We start from the raw sequence: 18,878 nt of genomic DNA, 5'->3' as shown, positions 1-18,878 counted from the left end.
ACCTATTTTTGTACCAGTTCATAAATATGGATGACCATGATTGTATAAAATATTTATTGAATACTGTTACTAATAAATATTCATAGCAGCAACTCAATGGTCTTTCATAAACCTCTGTGGAAAATGAACGTTGTTTAATGTAATGTATGGTGATGTGGTGGTCTAGTTGGGTGGGTGTCTGCGCTGTTGTATTTTTCTTTTGGTAGCAGTATTAGTAGTAGTAGTAGAGGCAATGAAGGTGGTGATGATGGTTGTGGTGATAATGTGTGTGCACGTATGTGTTTATACTGGTAGTTTGTGCGTGTTTGTGAGTTTGTGTCCTATATGTAACTGTATGTCTAAATCTATATGTGTCAGAGTTCAAGGTTTTCCTCTCAAGGTGTTTGTGTGTTCGTGAAGGTACGAATGAGTGTGCGTGTGTGTGTGTGTGCCTCTGTGTGTGTGTGTGTGTGTGTGTGTGTGTGTGTGTGTGTGTGTGTGTGGTATGTATGCTGTAAAATTAAAAGAAAATAGAAGCTTGAGTTACTGATTCCAAGCCAGTAGACTGTGGCTGTTTCCAGAGCCATTACGGGAGTCCTCTCTTGGTGGTCGTTGAATCTGTTAGAAATAGCAGCCAAATCTCCCTGAAAGAAGCACAATACCACCATAAATAAAAAGTAAAAGGGACGACATATTAGATCGTGTGATCCTTGATACACTATCCCGGAAAGAGAAATACTGGAATGCCTTTCATCATATGCCTGCACAATGAAAATGTACCTGAGGTTATGGAACCACCGTCACCGCCGCCACCACCACAGCAACAATATCAATAACAACAATAACATTCACTGAAAAATCACTGGAACCTACCAAGAAGGCTCTACCTCAGTGACGTAAACTGTGCGCCGCCACCTGTACAAGCTTTTACAGAAGACCCCAAAACTTCCCCCCGTCACCGTAAAAGCATCGCCTGGAACGGACTACCACCATTGTCCGCACCTTGCTACGCTCCTAACCCTAACCCTACACTCCTACTCCGTCTGCTCTTTCTTTAACGGCCACCAATACGGTTTCGTAAAGTTAGATTCCACTGGAGACCTACTATCCTCTGTCACCACCATTGGGCTTTTATCTGCGAGATATTTAGTGAAAGTGATGTTATTACCATCAGCAAAGCTTTTGATCATATCAAGCGGGCAAATTTCTTATCGAAGGTTTTTGACCATAGCCAGGAACTTGGATCGGTAGCTTTCCATCAGATTACACTATTGCTCTGTGTTGATAGAGCACTTTCTGTCCTCCCATAGGTGTTGGCCAGGGTTTGGTTTTCTCCCCTAGCTCTTCTTCTTTATAAATATATTACTTGTTGCTACATCCAACAGCACCCCTCTCTCACGTAGATGAAACTATCCTTGGTTCTTTCCTAATATTCTTCACGCATGCTGCATTATCAACTCACAACCTCAACACCAACAGCCCAAACACACATACCCTGACTCCATGAGCAGAGACCTCGAGAGCATCCCTTTATGGAGATATATCGATCCTATGTCTTCCTGTAGCACGAAAATACTAACAAACACAACTCATATCAAGAAAGCATCACCACACCACACCACATCCTACTTAATTATGAACAGCGCTCAGCAAGAACCTTCAGGATCACTCCAGTTGGGTCTAGGGCCGGATTAAGACTCGTAGAGGACATAAACACTTACAAGGTTTTGGTTCCCCCATATATATGTAATTCAAAAGAATAAGAAACCATAAAACGAATTTATATTTTTCAAAATGAAACTAAACTAACATTAAAATGAAAAATAATGTCTATTTTTGGATACTTTCTCTTTATTTGTATTTGAAAAGTTTCCTACTTTTTCAACTGCAGAGCCATTGTTTATATCAGTGGTTCCCAAACTTTGTCGGGCTGTCGCCCCCTTGACACCCAGGCCAGGTTCCCTAGCGCCCCCACCCCAACTAACTATCACAAACATAAACCTCTTTCTGAAGCAAATTCAAAGCAACTGTATTTCACAAATAAAACTTAAAATAATGAACCCATTATTTTATTGTTTTTACATGAATCGCTACCCCGTTACCACCCCACTTTTCTTCAACACCCCTTGGAATTTTCCATTGTTCCCAGAGGGGCAATACCGCCCGCTTTGGGAACCACTCGTTTAGATCCTCACTATGACACCATGATCATTTCGAAATTATATTTCCGATCATGTAAACCACCTCGAATATTATTTTAGCAAGTTTATTTATTTATTTTCTTTTTTTTGTGCCATAAACCATGTACCATTTCTGCGGCACTCGTGCTTATTTTGCTTAATGGTTAATCCGGCGCTGGTTGGGTCTCATTATCACTGAAGATCTTTCCTGGCGAAAGCACGTCCGTCATATAGCTAGCGTTACATCTCGAGAACTGGTCCTTCTCTTCAGAGCCGGAAAAGACTTCAGCTCCCAACAATTATTGATCATTAAAGTTTTGGGTGAGGGCCGCAATGGAGGGTCTCAATCAGTGCTGCTGGTTCTGCACACACAGAGGCATTCTAGACTTCGTTGGGAAAAGGGACAACTGAGTGATTATAAAGTTATAAAGTCATTCACACACGCACACACACACACAATGTATCTTTTCTACTGCTACAATAATGGCATTTACCTCTTAGAGCTGGTTAGAATCACACTGCCATCATTTAGGCATTCTTGTCCCAATCGCATCTTACCCGCTCTCTTTTACTCATGTTTTGTCTCAGCATCAAGGCTTCGCACTAATTACTATGCCCAGTTCTCTTCTAGTGTCTCCCCTCTGAAATTTCCTTTCAGCTCAAATCTTTCCTGCAGGAGTTGACTTAACAAAAGTTCAAAAAGAACTTTAATAAAAGCAGTTTCACTGGTTTGCGAAAGCCGTGGAGTCAATAACTAAACCTAATTAAATAAAAACAAGGAAAAAAAACAACAAAAAACAAAGATCAGGTTTTTCTTCATCTTGATGACAAGCAAATTAATTTTACTAAAGAATTATTTCCAGGCACTTTGCGTTCTGAATTCAAATGTCGACTTTGCCTTCACCATAGTGGGTTCGATAAAATAAGTACCAGTTGAGTACTAGAATCGATGTACTTTCACTTCCCCTTCTCTCAAAATTGCTGGTCTTATACCAAGAATAGAAAGAATTACATACGTACAAACATACATGCCAGATTCACTCACAAAGCAGAAATCGACTCGGGACAATAGGAAAAGACACGCGACTTAGCTGCTGCATAGTAGGGCAGGACCAGAAATCACGTGGTTGCGAAGCGAACTTTTAACCATACAGCCATACTTGCGCCTATTTTTAAAGAGGGTTTATTTTAAAATTACAGTCCATAGTCGTAATCTACTTAAAACCCAGCGACGTGTCACAAGATGCGTGGACAAGACACAAATACTTATTTACATTCTAATAACCTGCAGCTTCTATTGTCGGCGGTTTGAAAATGGTGGTAGTGATGGTGGTGATGGTGGTGGTGGGAGAGCGGCGTGAAGGGGTTGCTTTAAGTAATAAGAGTTGAATAAGGTTCTAACAGCAATCCGAGCGCCGAAAAGGGCCACCATGGGTCCTAATTTCACAGTGAAACTAAATGTGTGTATATACATATACATAAAAATAAGTGCGTGCGTGTGTATTTTGTGTGTGCGCGCGCGCGCGTGAATGTATGTATAGATTACTTGATCTCATACATGCATGTATACACACGTGACTGGGGTAGAAGTTGCTTATTTGAGATTACTTTTGACCGAAGCCTTTTAGATAACAATGAACGCTTCAAATCTCTCTCTTTCTCTCTCTCTCTCTCTAGCTATATATATATATATATATATATATATGTGTGTGTGTGTGTGTGTGTGTGTGTGTGTGTGTGTGTGTGTGTGTGTGTGTAGTGGAGGAAACTTACAATCACAAAATATTTTCAATTGCATCTGTGTATGTATATGTGTGCATGTGTGTGTGTTTGTGCGTGCGTAATTTATCGACTCAGCCGCACATACACTCACACTACATTATGTGATCACTTAGCAACATCAGACCCCTTCCCACTCGCTGCCCTTTCCAATTCAATCACTTTACATTCCTCCCCGCTCTTCCCTGCTACTCCCCCCGCCACCACTGCTTATATTACCCAGCTATCTACAACAGGAAGTGACATGTCATAATCTCGAGACAAGTCATTTACTTTGACCATGTTTTTGCTGCTGCTGCTGCTGCTGCTGCTGTTGCAGTTGTTACTCTCGCATTTGTTGTTGCTGCAGCTGTTGTTGTTGTTGTTGCCTGTCCCTGTTGTTTTTATTTCTGGCTATGTTATTGCTACTGTTGTTGTTTTTACAGCCAGCTTAAATCAGAATTGCCTTTCAATCATGGCTGCACAGTTGACGTGTACATTCAGTTACAAAGACACATATTAACACACACACACACGCACACACGCACACACACAAATGCATATATGCGTTTGAGAGAGTGTGTATGAGTATGTTTGTGCTCATGTGTCTGTATTATTGCACGTTGCAACTGGTGTGCTTCGATCAATATATGCACGTATACATTCGTATATCTACCTAGCTATCTATGTGTGTGTATCTGTATATCTGCGTATGTATACATGCCCACACAGGCATTTAGATATATATATATATGTATGCATAAACACACATACACACAAATGTGCGTTTGTGTGCATACTTATGTTGCTAGTGGTGTGCTTTTATGAACACTATCAATACATATACAAATGCATATAAAAACACATATATATATACACAAAAATGCATGTATGTATCTATTAATGTGATTGTGTGTGTGTGTAATTGCAAGTTGCAATTGGTGTGCTTTTGTGAACTCTGTCAATAATGGTGATTTATGAAGAAGAGACAACAACAATATTAAGTCGGAAGCTAATATTCCAACTACATTGACAGTATAAATTGAAGTGGAGGTGAAACGAAGACGAAAACTAATATAAGATGATGCTGATGTGTGGGCGAGCGGCAGAAATAGGTTTTTCAAGATAACACGTTTACATGGCGTGGTTCGGGTGTACATTTCACAGAGAAACAATGGCGTCGAATATTGATTTTTTTTTCTTTAATACTGGTAAAAATGTTTATATATTTGTAGGAATAACCTAGAGCTGAATGAAGTACACAAGTGTGTGACTGGTATGTAACCGACCGTATGGTATACAGAAAGGAAAATAATAAATCTATATATAACCAGTGTTGGTCGGTTTTGAACGTATCCCGAGAATGACCCGGGAAGCAAGTCAAACAACAAACTGTTGTTTTTATCTCGAGACGAAATACTGCTTTAAAATACCTTTCATCATAGCGCACGCACACAAGAATGGATTATTTTATTGTCTTACTACCACAAACGCACACACAAGAAGACAATATAGAAAATATATGTATGTATATATATATATATATATATATATATATATATATATATATATATATATATATATATATATATATATATTGTTAGATAAAATAGATATTTATATGTATAGATGCGGCTGCCGTTAGGGGCCTGCGAAACTTGAAGTAGCACAGAATCTAATCAATCTTTTAAATAATGATATATAGGTGTATTGATGTGTGTGCACGCGCGCGTGCGTGTGTACGCGTTCTTACAGAAAGAAAACGATCCAGTGAGCTATAATAAAAACTGATTTTCGGCTGTTTTAAGCATTGTGGGTTACGAATCTGTAACGTGGTGGTGGTGGTAGCGGTGGTGGTGGTGGTGGTGGTGGTAACAGTAACTAGGGTTTTTGGTGCACTAGATAATTTCCTTTATATTATTCTTGATACACTTACATTCACACATACATATGTATGTATTTATATATATATATATATATATATATATATATATATATATATATATATATATATATATATATATATATATATATATATACATACATATATATATATGTATATATAAATATATACATACATACAAACATAAATATATAAGTGTTTATATATATATATATGTGAGTAAAAATAAATACAAAAAAAGGGGTTTTGTATGATTGTGTATAGAGGAATATATTATTTTGTTTAAAAGAGTTCCATACATATATATATATATATATATATATATATATATATATATATATATATATATATATATATATATATATATATACATATATATATATACATATATATATATATATATACATATATATATATATATATAAACTGCACGTAGTAGCCAATATAAAGCAAACTACCAGGTTGATATCCAAATTAAATTGATAAATGTCGAAACTAGGGAACCTCTTCGAGGTCATTCGATTCGGAAGAAATAGCAACCAAGTCTCCTTTGAATCCACAACATATCGTCTTACAAAAGAAAGAACACATTGGGCCACGTTGTCTTAAATAAACCCTATCTGAATGAAAGGCTATACGTCTGCACAATCAAGCCTTTCCTTGGGTTAAACAATATCAACGAATCTCTGTGTGTGTACCTCTGTTGATCTCATTTCATTTCTGTACATAGATGGATGTATGTATATGTGTTTGTATTTGTGTATGTGTGTGTAGATAAAGAGGAAGTGAGAGAGAGAGAGAGAGAGAGAGAGAGAGAGGAGAAAAAGAGAGGAAGATGACTATGTAATTCTTTCATTTATGCAAGAAATTTGCAGTTGATAAATTGTTTAAAACTACTCTCAAAGTGGTTTAGTTACACTGGATTCAAAATAATATCTATCTATAAATCTATACACACACACACATGTGTAATATATATGTATTGTATGTATCTATGTATATATATATATATATATATATATATATATATATATATATATTTTATATATATATAATATATTATACTCTTTTACTTATATAAATATATTATATCTGTGTGTTCCAGGTGTATTTGCTTTCAGTGTTTATATACATGGAGAGAGTGAGAGATGTATACGTATGCTCAAATAAACCTATACATACATACACGTACACACTGATCCACACAATAGTGATTATGTGTGTGTGTGCATATATATATATATATATATATATATGCACACACACACATAATCAGTATATATATATATGTATGTATGTATGTGCTTGCGTGTGTGTTTATATGCCGCCATCCATGTGTGAGAACTGTGTTAGGTTGTAGCAGCTGGCTCTTAATACTTCTTAGCTGTGAGCTCGGTCTACCATTAATTGTTGAGAACCATTTAGATAGCTATTTTGCTGCCAGTTAGCATTTATGTACATATGTGGGCTGGCTGATATAACGGCCTTCTCTCTCCTACTACTTCTCTTTCTTTCACACACCCCTCTCTGTCTCCCTCGCTGTTCCTTCCATCTCTACCGTCGCCATTTTCTTCCTTCTTTTTTAATGTTTCTCTCTCTATTCTTTTTTCGTTTTTAATTTGTTTTCCTCTTACTTGGATATAATTACCTGAATGAGAATGATTGAGTTCTATTTTTTAGTATTATTATTATTAGTTACATTTATTTCCTTCGTTTTCTTGTTGCTTTCTTCCTAATCCCCACACACCCCTGTCCCTTATCCCCCCCATCCAATTTTTATTTTTATTTTTATTTTACTTTATTTCATTTAATCTTATCTGTTCCGTTTTCCATTTCGAAATGCGAGCATGTTTTCTAAACGTGACTTTTTAATCTGATGTGAACTCATACAAAAGACAAAAATGGACGTGATGGCAGAAACATTTTTTTACTTTACTCCAAGCTATTAATATTTTCTCTCATCCCCCCCCCCACATCTTCCTTCTTACTCTTTCCCTCTCATTCTCTTATCGCTCTCGTCTCTCTCCCTCTTTTGTTTTTCCTCATATCTGCCTCTCTCTTCTAGTTGTCTCTATTTTCTATGTGTCTCTCTCTGTGTCTTCTACTTCTCTCTCTCTCTCTCCCGTCTGACTCTCTTTCGGCTTTCCTATCTGTCTGTCTCTCTCTCTCTCTCTCTCCCTTCTGTCTCTCTCTCTCTCTCTCCCTTCTGTCTCTCTATCGAAGGTTATATAGCATTTCACTTTCTCTCTATTTTCCTTCTATTTCTGTCTCTTTTTCTCCCTCTCTCTCTCTCTCTCTCTCTCTGTGTGTCTCTTCAGTTGTTGTGATCCTTTAATTATTCTCCCTGTCTCTTCTTCATTCTGTCTCTCTTTATTGGAAACCATTAATATTCACCTCTCTCGCTCTGATTCCTTCAGTTCTTCTCTCTCTCTCTCTCTCTCACTTCTCACTTTTAATCACTCTTCCTCCCTTAACACAGACTGTTAAAGTTACTGCAGGCTATTTTTACAACTTTCCTCTCTCTCCTTGTTTTCTCTTCCATTAATTATTCTGGTTTTCTCTCCTTCCTCCTCTGTTTCTAGCTTCATTTGGAAGCCGTTACTATTCCCCCCCTCTCTCTGTTTTTCTCTCTTTCTCGATCTTGCCTTGAACACAGCCACAACGTTCTAGAATGGTCGGATAGCTGAAGGTTATGGTATCAATAATACACACAAACAGAGACGACATATCACATACACACATATATACACACCGTAAGTGATGCGTATATATTCATACCACAAAGAAATATGCACGCCACATATTTTACATGTACAAATGACACCGCAAATACACACACACACTCACACGCACACACCTCAGTCTCTTTCACTCAAACACAAGCATTCCACTCACACAAAAAGTTGAATAGATCCTTCGTCAATTATCATGATGATTATTATTATAGTTTCTTTTGGAATAACATACACATTATTTTTCATTGTCTAAGTTTTGTGCTGTTTTTACTCAGGATAAATAACACAGCTAGAAAACGAAAACGGAAAAGCAAAAATTATTTCATTTCAGACTTATTTTGCATCAGTCATTTGGAGTTTATGGTTTTTACTCTGAGGATAGTTACCATTAGTATTTTGGCTGCTATTCATTGTATAGAGCAGTGATTCTCAACCATTTTTTGCCTGTGGACCCCCTCCCCTCTCCCCTTGATTCCTGTTTTACTCGGATGGATTCTCATAGCCATTCTGATTTTTAAAATATCATTTTTTTCTCTTTTACTTGTTTAAGTCATTGGACTGCATCCAAGTTAGGGTATCACTTTTAATTTTCAGTCGAATGAATCGACACCAGTGTTGTTTTCTTTAAGCCTGGTACTTTTTGTATCGGTCACTTTTGCTAAACTGTTAAGTTGCGTGGACTAATTTATTGCAGATAAACTTTAACCCCAAAATCTTATATTGACCCTCAAGGTTCATATGGACGCCGGTTGGGAACCACTAGTTTAGAGGCTCCATTCAGGAATCTGATGAAAGCAAAAGGAGATTTATTGAGAACAAAAGAAAAAAAGGTGCAGACATGTCTGAGTGGTTACGAAGCTCGCTTTGCAACCACGTGGTGTTTCTGGTTCATCTCACTGCATTATTGGATAGTGGTCTTTACTATAGCCCTGGCTTGACTAATGCCTTGTAATATGACTTGGTAGACAGAAACTATTGTGTGGAGACCTGTCGTATATCTATCTATCTATCTATCTATCTATCTATCTATCTATCTATCTATCTATCTATCTGCCTATCTATCTATCTATCTATCTATCTGTCTATCTATCTATCTATCTATCTATCTATCTATCTATCTTACCCTTCTGTATCTGCATTTATCTACCTATCTGTCTGTCTATTCATTCATGCATGTATCTTTCTATCCGTGGTTCCCCACACCCACCGTTTACCAACTGGTGTTGCTTTGTTTGCGTTCCCATAAAAAGAGACTGACAGAATCAGTGCCAGATTTGAAAAGTAAGTACTGGGGGGGGGGGTTGATTTGTTCGACCAAAACCTTTCAATGGTCGCAGTTCAAAGACTGAAACCAATTAAAGCAATTGTTTTAATATTCTCCATAGAAATATTTAAATATAGCACATTTTCATCGTCATCGTCGTCGTCGCAATCGCCATCATTATCATCATCATCATCAGCAGCAGCGGCGGCAGTAGTAGCACCGACAGCAAGTACGATCCCCACCATTATCGGCATCGCCGCCACTGTCTCATCATCATCATCATCAACAACCACAACAACAACAACGGCAGCAGCAGCAGCAATAACAACAACAATAGGAACCGCATTTCCCTTTCCCAATTGAAGTGCCTCATACCGGAGATTGTTTCTTTCATGAGAGAATTACACCCAATAATTTTGAATTCCGGTTCATTTGGAAGTAATTCTATTGGCACTTACTGACACCAGGTCCCTCACACCCGTTTACCTTATTCTAACTCCTCCCACTAAACGCAGCAGTCTTTGGGAAGTATTTTATCTTACATTGAATTCCCAGCTCAGGGATTCTAACACAGTAGAGTAGGTATGGAAAAGGGCGATGGGGCGGTCCACCCCAAGCGACACTTTTATTGGGACAGCACTTCTGGGTCGGCTGTATAAGTTTGTATAGGCTTGGTGGCCCAGGGTGTGTCGGGGGAACTCAAGAGTTGATTCGGGAAGTATGATCCGAGTGGTATGTACTCTTGCTGTGTCACTGTCCTAACACCACTACTTCTATCTCGCCATATAATTTTACTTCTATCGAACCATTTCATGAAATGTTAAAATTGTTTTCATTTTTTATTGCAACATTAGCTTTATTTAAGTAAAGACTGAATCACAATTTAATTATAAGGATTCACAGAAATTTTTTTTTTTTAAATGGGGAATTAAGCAACAGAAGATGAGATGGGGGACTACACCCCAAACCAAATGGGGCTCATTTCTCAGACGGGCCGTAATTATCTCGATTTTGCGGAGGAAATCGGCAGCGGAGGGTTCGAGAACATCTGAGGTCTCGAAGGTATCCAGCAGAAACTGATAACTGTCGGTCAGGCTCCTTTTATTGTTTTTTCTTCTTTTTTTTTTAAGTCTAGAAAAAAAGGTATAGCCCCTTAATCCTTTGTAGGACCACTATGACAAGTGTAATAGATGGAGGGAGGAAGGTATCTTTAAACTGGAGATCTGACCCAAATGTTTGCAAACAGACAGTATTCTGTTGAAGGTAATCAAGGCGCCAGTTAGTGGTGTTAAATTGATCAACGAGTTAAATATCTCACCTGAATAGGTCGTGGTGAGATTTGAACGCAATACGCGAAGAAACGGAATACCGCAAAGCGTCAGCCCCGACATTGTAACAGTTCAATCTATTACCGTAGATTGATTCTTTTTTCTTGTCGTCTACACTAACATCTATTTTCCTCTTGAATAATATTTCCCAACATTTTGTCCTTTACAATTACATCTATTCTACCACCCTTTGTCCTTCACTTTCCATCTACCAAATCTACTCCTAAGATTTTAGTTGGCTCGGGGCTATAGTAGTAGACACTTGTTCAAGGTGCCGCGCAGCAGAACCGAACACAAGACCACGTGGTTTGAGAAGCACGCTTTCTTAGTCACGCACTCACTTCACTTTCTAAGTTCCAATTTCGTTAGGCTTGACTTCCTCGTTTATTAACTCCATGGTTCGATGAAAGAAGTATCACTGAAATATAATATTAAAGGTTGATATTAAATCGTTAAATCGTCTGTACAACCTCTTCCGTCATTTCTGCCTTCGTGGCTAAGAGGGAAATCATTAAATCATTGAAATACTACTACTACTACTGCTGTTGTACGTTGTTGTTGTGAGAGAAGTGTAGTTTACTATCCAACGGTGGAATCAATATTGTTGGATTCAGTGGTACAGCAAAACAAAAGAAATGATATGATATGAGGAATCTTGAACTGAACAAATTCCATTCTTTGTGCCTGAAACGGAATACAAAACGCTACGCGCGCGTGTTGTATGTGTACGTGCGCGTGCATGTATGTGAATGTGTGTGTCTTCAGCTGTGTCGTTGTATCTATATTCATGACTTGGTTGATAAGAAAAAGCTGTAGCAAATCAAAACAAAAATACGAAAAGAAATGAAAATGATAGTATAAAAACCTGAGCTTTTTTCTTTTTTTTTTTCCTTGGGTGGGGGGGTCCTATTCGTTTTCTTTCTTCAGTGAGTTTTTTCTTTTATTTCCGAATCTTTCATAAATATTTCAGTAATCTTTCATTGGAGAAGGAGCAATATTCAAGAAGAAAAGAAGGAAGGAGAAAGAGAGAAGCTTCGGTTATCTTTACTGACTTCCTTTATTGAAAATATTAGTCATTCATGGGAATTAAGACTATAATATCGTAGGCGGGTTCCGCCGGACTATTTCTTCAAAGGAACGTTTCATAATACCACCGTTCAATGTTTTCTTCATGCGAGATTCATTCGGTCTCTATTCTTTAAATATTATATCTCTAATTACCTGAATCGAACGTTATTTTCTTCTACAGATATTGACGTTATTGTTATTAATTTGTGGGGTTTTTTCTCTCCTCGTTATTTGAAAATATCTTTCATAAATTGGAGAATAACTGTGTGGGCGATATTCAGATTTGTTTTCAACTTACTCCTAAACACCATAATACATACCCACTACACACACATTATATATAAGTATAATTACATTATATATATATAGGGGCATCGAGATACAAATCCACAAGTATCGGAAATGGTTTAAAGGAACAGCAGGCCGTAATATATATATATATATATATATATATATATTATATATATATATATATATATATATATATATATATATATAAAGATAGGTTTGGTTAAATAACTCAGTAGATGCTTCGGATATATCGATATTTCTATTTCTAACTAACGGTATTTTGAAGATTTGCTGAGAAAATATATCCAGTGAATCTCGAGGTAAATAGAAATGATGACTGCGTAAAACAGATTAACTATTTAGATGTGAGAATAGAGTATTTATAATAAGACTGATAGTTTTAATTTCCGCGTTACATAGTTGCTCTAGGAGGATAGTAGAATTCCTCTTTGGGTGAGTTTTAACGCATTTTCCATTCAAGTCAGTAGATATGATAGAATTATAAAGTTGGGATGATTTTGGAGAGCACTAATCTGTTAAAGGCGCCCATGGAAAAGCAAAAAGTAGTAAAATGTTGGCTAAATGCTTTAACCGTTGCTTAAGTAAACAAGGTGACATTTTGAGGACGTTTGAAATGATCTCGAGTTTACAGTTGAACTCGGAATTGTAAGGAATGTTAATTTTTTTTTTAAACCTGGGTATCGTTAAATCACAGTTTTGGAGTTTGGTTATTATTCAGTGTTGGGTACAACGTCACTTCCGCTGGTTAGATATCAATTACTATCGGGTATAACGTCACTTCCGATAGGTAGTTAAGATTGACTTCCTCTTGTTGACAGATCTCGATCTTTCGGTTTTTTTGGCAGCCTACGGTTTCTATTAATTTCTCTGCAAGAATGGGGTTTCGCTATATATAGTATTATTTCGATAGTATTTTCGTTTTTGTAGTATTCAATGTTTGTAGTTTGTAAGTGTACATGTTGACTTAAGCTACATATATATTTGTTTAGTCTATAATGTAGGGTGATTTGAGTTGTTCCCCCAATAATGAGCTCGTTGGCAGTTTAATTATAATGGATTATTTAGTCTATTTGTAGTTAGGACGTGTTATTAGTTATTTGTTTTAATTATATATATATATATATATATATATATATATATATATATATATATATATATATATATAATTCAATAATACGATAAAGTCTTTGTAAGAATTTATCAAGTAGTTAGCGTGAAAAAACCTCATAAGGGAAAAAACCATTTATTCCCTATAAATATATTCAGTAATGCTCTTATATAAATTTATATATATATATATATATATATATATATATATATATATATATATGTGTGTGTGTGTGTGTGTGTGTGTGTGTGTGTGTGTGTGTGTGTGTGTGTTGTACTAATCCATGATAGAAAATTCAACAAAGAAAGTACTCCATCTGGTAAGAGATAAATATTATTTATTTAAATAAATAATATATATGTGTGTGTGTATAATTTTAAATTTCATTTCATTTTATGTCCCTTTTTTATTTTATTGTTTGACTTTTAGTAAACAATTTATTTGGTTAATATATTTTATAGTATTGAACTTGTTTCATAGATATTGATATAAGCTTGTCCTTTTCTTTGTACATTGTTCGAGGGCGTTCTTTACGAGATGTACTATTCCACTAATCTTTATCAGGTTCGTTTTTGGTGTGATATCATGTTCTTGATGTGATGTTGATTGAGAAACAATGTATCTAGTAGTCTATGTTTGTGATATTTGTCTGAATGTCCTTTTTGGAATGAGTTCTTTGTTATAATTACTATACTGTAGCAATAAGTTATCATTATTTGTTTACTCTAATGTTGCTACTTGTAGCAATATTCTGCTGGATTCCCTGGCAGCGATTATATTTCAACGCTGTTAACACCGCCGGATTGAATGGTACTGACTAGATGTTAAAACCATAGTGATATCTGTTTGGCAGCTAATGATGGGAATGCACATTTATTATTCTTGATAGTGAATTTCTTATATCTTAGTCTTGTTATTCTGAGTTGTCCTTCGTATTGTTTTGTTTTCTTCGTAAGTAACCTAATATTGCTTAGATATTGGTGACTAGTTTTTTTTTTTTTTCGTGTTGGGATTCTGTAGCACACACACACACACATACAAGTGACAGTACGTCGTAGAGACTCCAAAGTAACAGGTTACTGAACCGACTCACGAAGTGATATGAAATGGTTTTAGGGCAAGTTATGTTTAATAAAAAAAAAAACTTATTTACCTAAGTTTTAACGTCATCTCATTCGAAATAGCTGCCTTGCACAGCATTTCACCGATCCCAGCGTTCCTGTCACTTTTGGAATCCGACCCGGAAGTCGTTTTCCGTAAGCTCTGGATCTCGACAATGGTGTTAAAACGGCTATCTTTGAGCAGCATCTTCATCTTGGGGAAGGGATAGAAGTCTGCAGATGCTAGATTTGGCGAATAGGGTGGGTGCGGAAGTGATACCATGTTGCTTTTGGCGAGAAGCTCACGAGTGAGAAGATCTCGGTGACAGGGTGCGTTGTCGTCGTGAAAAAATCCATTACTTCATGCTCCACATGTCCGGTCGCTTTCGCCGAATGTCCTCCCTCAAACGCTTCAAAAGGTCGCAGTAGAACTCCCCCATTGACAGTCTGACCCGGGGGGGGGGCGAATTCTCGATGCACAATACCAAATTTCTGCGGAAGACGCTCGTGGCAGGTCTTCCAGATCGTTCATCGTCTTCCAGAGACGTTCATCAGGTTTTGAAGCGTCCGTGATGCTAGAAACATTGTGTATGACCCATTGCCTTGTCGCCGTAAGTTTGTCGAAGCATGCTCAATGTCTCTGTAGCAGACTTCACGAGTTTAATGCAAAATTTCACGTTGGCTCTTTGTTCCTGAACACGAAAAAAATCGCAGATTACAGCATAAACGTGATCATATATACACAAATTTCACAACTTGCAAAGTAAACATAGCGATGTCACTTGGCACATGACCTCATGAAGATCAGTGCTAATTCTCACTGCGCATGCAACTGTGTACTGCCATCTGTTGGCGCGCTACAGAACTAGTTCGGGAACTTTTTGATACCATCTTGTAAATGTATTTTAAAGACAGGCTTATTGTATGGTACACAACCATACAAACAGACGCACGCACACACACACACACTCACTCACTCACATGCGCAATCACTTACACACAGACAAAAAAAAAATAATTTTTGCTGCTTTCAGTCTTTGAACTGTCATCATGTTGGGTCCCAACCTTCAAGAGTTTTATTCAATCAAGTGAAAAAAATGACTGATTGAAAATACAGCTGCTTATAATGGATAATGACTTGTCGAAACTGATAGCTTTAGCTACTTTGGTTTCTGACTAAAAAGCTTTCAGCTAAATAACACAGGGATCCCAAGAGAAATTCACTGCTGGAAGCAGTCTGGTGAAACTATACGATGGGTATGTTATTATGTAGGGGACGCAATTTTGACTATCGGGTGCAATGAGAAAGTAACTTAGGTCAGTCTGGATATTCAAGACTAAGTTGGTTATACATATACAACGGGTTCTTTGGGTGGAAGAGCTCTAAAAGAATATTTACACCTATTCTTTCCAGGATAAATTTAACTGAGACAATATAGAGTTCCGTGATTGGTTTAAAGTGGTACTGAACCTGCAATCCTTCAATTTACCGACTTCTTATTTCAGCAGCAGAACTGGAACTGGAGAAAAAAATGAAATAATATAAATAATGAATTATAATATAAATAATGAATTTATATATACATATTTATATAAGTATATGTGTGCGTGAGTAAGTGTGTATGTGAGTGTGTGTGTGCGTGTTTGACAATAAGCATAAATGAGAGCAACACAGGAGAGACAAGTTTTAACAAATGCTGTATTAGTTTAACGCTTAAAAAGATGAAAAAGTCTTTGACGTTTCGGACGCTAGTCCTTTCTCAGAAAAATAAAAGCATGTGAAAAGCGCTTGAGGGATAAGAAAAAGAATGAGAAAAAAAGAATATATATATATATATATATATATATATATATATATATATATATATATATATATATATGATGCAAAAGTGCGAGTACATGCGTTTTAAATTCCAAATCTTTCATCGGGGTGAGGTAGTTCAAAGACAGAAAAGTCGGTGAATCAAGCATATATCGAAACCAAGTATATATCGAAGATAGGATTGGGAATAAACAATAACACCGAAATGTATTTTGCGAAAATCTCCATATATAATTTATATGACGAAGACAGGTCTTACATCATATAAATTTCATATGTATTGTTTTCATGAATATATAAGGTGATACACAAGCAATCAACTTTGAGTGATGGCATCTTATAGCAGAAACACTCGCAAGATAATGAAGTTTATAACATAATTTCTTCTAGTGAAATATATTCGAAGATTCCAACATTTTGTTTTTATTACGCTTTGTACTCGACTAACTCTTCTTTTTGAAGCATGTGTTATATAAAGTTCTAATACTAAATTATTAGTATCGATATGCCTAATCGAAATATATGTCTATGAAGGACGCACAATGTGACAACACAACTTTGATGCGCCTCTCTGATGCCTAAAACCGGAAACATGACGTGAATTTTCATTTAGAATCCTTGCGTAAACTGGCGTTGCAAAGAAACATGGTACGGAAATAATTGTAACTTATAATTAACGCTGTTTTGTGTATGTGTGTGTGTGTGTGTGTGTGTGTGTGTGTGTGTGTGTGTGTGTGTGTGTGTGTGTGTGTGCGCGTGTGTGCGTGTGCGTGTGTGTTTATACATGCATATTTGGGTGCAGGACTTCACCAACTGTACAAACAGCATGAAATACGTAAAAACAGGACAAGTAAACATCAGTTGTCGACTGTCTATCTACCCCTCATTTCGAGCATTCAAAGACGACGAGTCTTCAAAGACAGTTGCTCCCATAAATTCTAAAATAAAATTTAGGATTTATGGAGGGCCACAGTTGGGAACACGCACATTTGCAGCATAGATATACGTCTTTGTATCTCAACTTTTCAAAATCAGAGAAATCTCTGAAACTGGTTAAGTTTTTAAAAATTCTAAAGTACAAAAATTTAAACAACGAATGTTCATTTTCAAATATATATATATATATAATATGGTGTAATGTGTCTCGAATGGCACAACAATAACTATAATAACTGTTATAATTTAATCATCCATAGTCTCATATAATATTTCAGAATACAAAAATTCCTTCTTCAGATATCCCTAGGAGATGATCGAGTCACTGATATAATCGCTTTTCTCCCGGAAGCGTCTCCACAGTGGTCTCACGAAGCTCCTTCAGGAATTCTTCATGAGAAATACGTGAGGGCGGCCATGTCTCAAGCTCGTGTGCCCTGGTACAACCGTAGCGCTGCTTCTAAGTTATGTATTATACGCGCAGTTTCCTCTTTTTTTCTTTCTTCCTTTTTTTTTTTATAAATAATACATGAGCATGTTATCAAAAATGAACCTACACGCATCTAGATGTAGCTAAATAATATATTGACTGCCAACGTCCAGCCTGTTGTTCATTTGGGGCCCTAGTCTGTCTATATATACATGTATGTATGCATGTATGTATGTATACATATCTATCTATCTATCTACCTATCTATCTATCTCTCTCTCTCTCTCTCTCTATATATATATATATATATATATATATATATATATATATATATATATACATACATACATACATACATATAAGAGACCAAAGTGTACGTACGCCGATATGTATATATATATGTATGTAGGAGAATGTACGAAAAAACAACAACAGACGAGGACAGGTGGTGTAAATAACAAAAGGATGTATTAGTATGACGCTCGGGAATACGGAAAGTCTTTGACGTTTCGAGCTACGCTCTTCAACAGAAAGAATACGGAGACAAGGAGAAAAACACGGAGAAAAAAAATTGTATGTATATATATATATATATATATATATATATATATATATATATATATATATATATATATATATATATATCTTTGATATAGCTCTTTCGCAACGCAAGGATGAGATTTCGTTGTCTGCTGCATTCTACCATCCATAAACACTTGGCACAGTTTAAGAATTGTCGCTGCTGGGTTAAACTATCAAACACCTTCCACTACCACCAACATCACAACCTCCCACAACACTTCCACCACCACCGCCACCACCGCCACCACCGCTGCCGCCGCTTCCACCATCTTGAGATCAGATATACTAGGAATCGAAACAGTAGTAAGCTACACAATAATATGAACGTGTGTATGTGTGTGTGTGTGTGTGTGTGTGTGTGTGTGATTGTATG

At 36.5% G+C, this 18,878-nt stretch overlaps 1 protein-coding gene and 1 long non-coding RNA gene across 3 annotated transcripts in view; one reads left to right on the top strand and one right to left on the bottom strand.

Annotated features, from left to right (window-relative positions):
• LOC106883971 (uncharacterized) overlaps positions 1-18,878 on the top strand; it is a 239,096-nt gene that overhangs the window by 26,911 nt on the left and 193,307 nt on the right. The window lies entirely within an intron of this gene.
• LOC149130998 (uncharacterized) overlaps positions 13,903-18,878 on the bottom strand; it is a 95,808-nt gene continuing 90,832 nt past the window's right edge. For both annotated transcript variants that reach the window (XR_016238534.1, XR_016238533.1), the window contains exon 3: positions 13,903-16,255. This is a non-coding gene — a long non-coding RNA (uncharacterized LOC149130998). The remainder of the gene's footprint in view (positions 16,256-18,878) is intronic.

The sequence above is a fragment of the Octopus bimaculoides genome, chromosome 26, assembly GCF_046866305.1.
Source record: "Octopus bimaculoides isolate indiv1 chromosome 26, ASM4686630v1, whole genome shotgun sequence".
Classification (NCBI taxonomy): domain Eukaryota; kingdom Metazoa; phylum Mollusca; class Cephalopoda; order Octopoda; family Octopodidae; genus Octopus; species Octopus bimaculoides.
The sequence above is the reverse complement of the archived record's forward strand: the minus strand, read 5'-3'. Positions and strand labels throughout refer to the sequence as shown.